Below are 6,000 nucleotides of genomic sequence, written 5' to 3'. Positions count from 1 at the left end.
CACCAAAATATCACGATATATTGAAAACATTGACTACAAAAATGGCTTGGATAATCCAGAGGCTTGGATAAGCGAGTCTTGGATAAGTGAGACTCTACTGTACTATAGATATACTATATATAATTAATATTATTATATTATATTATTAGTAGTATTATATTGCATTAAATTATAATATTACTAGCTGTGCCCGGCCACGCGTTGCTGTGGCTTAGTTTGGTGGTGTTGGTCAGTCTACATTAGGTTGTATTGATGCTGTGACCTCCACCCTTCTTCATACTCACATTAGTAGTAGTATTTGAAGTCTGTTACTTTCTTCAATTTTTGTGTTGATTGATAATTGCTTGAGATCCCTGTTGTCTTTGGTTTGTTGTTAATCGTAATGTCTGATTCTGCTGAGTGCGGTTTATATTTTTATTGTGGTACAATAGTCTTTTTTTTGTTTTGCCTGTGTAGGTGTTTATTATTATTGTTGTTGTAGTGATTATGAAGGCTGGATAAGTTAGATGCTACTGTATTGTTTTTTGGAGGCCCAGTGTAGCACTGACTGGCCTCTCAGCCTCAGTGCCTGGCTGTTTCTTGCCTGTGATGGTGTTGATTCTTATTGTTGTTGTTGTTGTCATTGTTATTATTGTAATTGTTTTTTTGGAGGCCAAGTGTGAATGTAGGGATTGGGGAGGTGGATGAGTTGTGTTGTCAAATGTTGTATTTGTTATAGTGACAATGCGTTGTTGTGAGTTTTGTGGGTCTGGATTGTGGTTTTGTGGTGTGGTTGTGTTGTTACAACTGAGAGGCAAGGCTTTTGTGTTGTGTTGCGAAGTTTTGTATTTCTGGGTCGTTTAGTTGTGTGCCAAGTTTTGTATTTCTGGGGCGTTTAGTTGTGTTGTTATAGTCATGATGCGTTGTTGTGAGTTTTGTGGGTCCGGATTGTGGTTTTGTGTTGTGGTTGTGTTGTTACAACCGGGAGGCAAGGCTTTTGCGTTGTGTTGTCAAATTTTGTATTTCTGGGGCGTTTTGTTGTGTTATAGTCACGATGCGTTGTTGTGAGTTTTGTGGGTCTGGATTGTGGTTTTGTGGTGTAGTCGTGTTGTTACAACCGGGAGAAAAGGCTTTTGTGTTGTGTTGTCAAGTTTTGTATTTCTGGGACGTTTAGTTGTGTGCCAAGTTTTGTATTTCTGGGGCGTTTAGTTGTGTTGTTATAGTGACGATGCATTGTTGTGAGTTTTGTGGGTCCGGATTGTGGTTTTGTGGTGTGGTTGTGTTGTTACAACCGGGAGGCAAGGTTTTTGCGTTGTGTTGTCAAGTTTTATATTTCTGGGGCGTTTAGTTGTGTGCCAAGTTTCATATTTCTGGGACGTTTAGTTGTGTTGTTATAGTCACGATGCATTGTTGTGAGTTTTGTGGGTTCGGATTGTAGTTTTGTGGTTTGGTTGTGTTGTTACAACCGGGAGGCAAGGCTTTTGCGTTGTGTTGTTAAGTTTTATATTTCTGGGGCGTTTAGTTGTGTTGTTATAGTCACGATGCGTTGTTGTGAGTTTTGTGGGTCCTGTGTGGTTTTGTGGTGTGGTTGTGTTGTTACAACTGGGAGGCAAGGCTTTTGCATTGTGTTGCCAAGTTTTGTATTTCTGGGGCGTTTAGTTGTGTTGTTATAGTCATGAAGTGTTGTTGTGAGTTTTGTGGGTCCGGATTGTGGTTTTGTGGTGTAGTTGTGTTGTTGTAACCGGGAGGCAAGGATTTTGCATTGTGTTGCCAAGTTTCGTATTTCTGGGATGTTTAGTTTTGTTGTTATAGTCACTGCGCCCGCAACTTTATCCTTTTATATATATAGATTATAAATATTACATGTACAGTAGAGTCTCACTTATCCAACATAAACGGACCGGCAGAACGTTGGATAAGCGAATATCTTGGATAATAAGGAGGAATTAAGGAAAAGCCTATTAAACATCAAATTAGGTTATGATTTCACAAATTAAACAACAAAACATCTTGTTAGACAACAAATTTGACAGAAAAAGTAGTTCAATACACAGTAATGCTATGTAGTAATTACTGAATTTATGAATTTAGCACCAAAATATCACGATGTATTGAAAACATTGACTACAAAAATGCATTGGATAATCCAGAACGTTGGATAAGTGAGACTCTACTGTACTTATTAATATTTGCAAAGTTGCTGTTATACTATAGGGTAGATGGTTAGTTCTAAGTAAGAGATTGTTTAAATAGATAATGTACATATTAAGATTTAGTGATAGATTAAAAAGAAAAGAAAATTAGAGAAAAGTGAATAGAAATATAGATAAGAGAGAGAAAAATATTTTGTTTTTGACTTCCTGGTATCTTCTTGAGGTCTTATCCTTTTCTTTCTTTTTTAATCCTCTTTTTTCACCTCCCTTCCTTCCTTCTTCAGTCTTTTCTTTACATCTTCTTCTTTTTCAGATCAAAATCTTTTTGTTCTTTTGTATAAGTTATTCAGTTACTTGTTTCCAGTCAGTTCCTTTCATTTTCATTCCCTTATTCTTTGACAGGAGGAAAGTAAGTCTATCCATATTTATGATCTCTAATACAGTAGAGTCTCACTTATCCAACGTTCTGTATTATCCAACGCATTTTTGTAGTCAATGTTTTCAATGCATCGTGATATTTTGATGCTAATTTCATAAATACAGTAATTACTACATAGCATTACTGCGTATTGAACTATTTTTTCTGTCAAATTTGTTGTATAACATGATGTTTTGGTGCTTAATTTGTAAAATCATAACCTAATTTTATGTTTAATAGGCTTTTCCTTAATCCCTCCTTATTATCCAAGATATTCACTTATCCAATGTCCTGTTTATGTTGGATAAGCGAGACTCTACTGTATTTTTGTAATCCATGTGTCTTCTTACGGTATTTTGTCTTTTTTCCTTTCCATTCCTGTTGTGAAAAATAATATTGTTTTGAACTTACTTTCTCAGGAAAGGAATACAGGAGCCTTTGTTGCAGGAATGGTCTCCTTTTGAGGGCAGGACACTTGAAGCCTGTGATGGCCATTCCTATTTGTTTGCCATTGTTATCTGCAGTCAAACTGATTTTGACCTGTTGTGGGCCTATAAACAAATCATCCTGTTATCAGATCTTAAAAGACTTGTGGCTGTGGCTTCCTTGATTCAATCAGTCCAGTCATAGAGTCCTCTTTTCCGACTGTCATCCACTTCACTGGACTTTATTGTCTTTGCCAGTGATACGTCCAAAATATATTAGCCTCTTTGCATTTGGTGAAAAGATTTTCCTTGTTAAAGGTAAAGGCTTTCCCCTGACATTAAGTCCAGTTGTGACTGACTCTGGAAGTTGGTGCTCATCTCCATTTGTAAACCGGTGTTGTCCGTAGACACCTCCAAGGTCATGTGGCCAGCATGACTGCATGGAGCACCGTTACCTTCCCACCAAAGCAGTACTTATTGATCTACTCACATTGGCATGTTTTCGAACTGCTAGGTTGACAGAAGCTGGGGCTAACAACGGGCGCTCACTCTGCTCCCCAAATTCGAACCTGTGACCTTTTGGTCTGCAAATTCAGCAGCTCAGCACTTTAACACGATGCGCCACCGTTAGATACAGTAAATGGAGGCATCAGCGATGGGACCATAAGGATAGGACCTTGGGGTTGCCTAATGAGTAAAAGCGATCCTAGAGTAGAGTTGGCTTGGCACCTATTTAAGTAAGTGTTGTAAATCTGAAAGTATAAAAAGTATATATAGGTAGTGTCAAAGTTACGAACAAGAATCACAGAATCATAGAATAGTAGAGTTGGAAGAGACCTTATGGGCCATCCAGTCCAACCCCCCGCTAAGAAGCAGGAAATTGCATTCAAAGCACCCCCGACAGATGGCCATCCAGCCTCTGCTTAAAAGCCTCCAAAGAAGGAGATAGATACTAATAATAATAGAAAGAATATTGTGTCCGATGTGTGATCCAATACAACAGCTAGCAGAGTGTCTGCTGTGGAGTCATCTTGTTGTGTTTCAAATAATAATAATAATAATAATAATAATAATAATAATAATAATAATAATAATACACAACTTTATTTATATCCCGTGCTATCTCCCTGATGGGGACTCAGTGCTGCTAACAACATATAACAGCAATATTCAAAGCCATATAGTACAACCAGCCAATACACAAGCATTTATTTACTACATTTATATCCCGCCCTTCTCACTCCGAAGAGGACTCAGAGCAGCTTACAAATAATGTTTACGTACAGTGTATTATATCAATAGCACAGCACAAAACTAGCACTATGTACCAGCATATTGCACCACACCACTATACTGTAATATCACCAGTAATATTACATGTAATAAATAATATATAATTATTATTATTATATTGTTTTATTATTAATATTATATTGCATTACATTATAATATTATTATCCATATTACATGTATATACAATATATTAATTATTATTTATTATTGTAAATTATATTGTATATTATATATATATATATACTATACATATACTATAGATATACTATATATATAATTATTATTATATTATATTATATTAGTATTAGTATTATATTGCACTACATTACAATATTATTATAAATATTGCATCTATATACAATATATTAATTATTAATTATTATTGTAAATTATATTGTATATATTATATATATATACATACTATATATATGCTATAGATATACTATATATAATCAATATTATTACATCATATTATTATTAGTATTATATTGCATTGCATTATAATATTATTATAAATATTACATCTATATGCAATATATTATTAATTATTGTAAATTATACTGTATATTATACATATACATGCTATACATGTACTATAGATATACTATATATAATTAATATTATTATATTGTATTATTAGTAGTATTATATTGCATTACATTATAATATTATTATAAATATTACATCTATATACAATATATTAATTATTATTTATTATTGTAAATTATATTGTATATTATACATATACATACTATACATATACTATAGATATACTATATATAATTAATATTATTATATTGTATTATTAGTAGTATTATATTGCATTACATTATAATATTATTATAAATATTACATGTACAGTAGAGTCTCACTTACCCAACATAAACGGGCCGGCAGAATGTTAGATAAGCAGATATCTTGGATAATAAGGAGGCATTAAGGAAAAGCTTATTAAACATCAAATTAGGTTATGATTTTACAAATTAAGCACCAAAACATCATGTTATACAACAAATTTGACAGAAAAAGTAGTTCAATATGCAATAATGCTATGTAGTAAATACTGTATTTACGAATTTAGCACCAAAATATCACTATGTATTGAAAACATTGACTACAAAAATGTGTTGGATAATCCAGAACGTTGGATAAGTGAGACTCTATTGTACTATAGATATGCTATATATAATTAATATTATTATATTGTATTATTAGTAGTATTATATTGCATTACATTATAATATTATTATCAATATTACATGTATATACAATATATTAATTATTATTTATTATTGTAAATTATATTGTATATTATATGCATACACTCTCTCTCTCTCACACACACACATATATATATACAATAGAGTCTCACTTATCCAACATAAATGGGCCGGCAGAACGTTGGATAAGCAAATATGTTAGATAATAAGGAGGGATTAAGGAAAAGCCTATTAAACATCAAATTAGGTTATGATTTTACAAATTAAGCACCAAAACATCATGTTATACAACAAATTTGACAGAAAAAGTAGTTCAATACGCAGTAATGCTATGTAGTAATTACTGTATTTACGAATTTAGCACCAAAATATCACGATGTATTGAAAACATTGACTACAAAAATGTCTTGGATAATCCAGAACGTTGGATAAGCGAATGTTGGATAAGTGAGACTCTACTGTACTATAGATATGCTATATATAATTAATATTATTATATTGTATTATTAGTA

The sequence above is a fragment of the Anolis carolinensis genome, unplaced genomic scaffold (assembly GCF_035594765.1).
Source record: "Anolis carolinensis isolate JA03-04 unplaced genomic scaffold, rAnoCar3.1.pri scaffold_8, whole genome shotgun sequence".
NCBI lineage: Eukaryota > Metazoa > Chordata > Lepidosauria > Squamata > Dactyloidae > Anolis > Anolis carolinensis.
Note: the sequence above shows the minus strand (reverse complement) of the source record.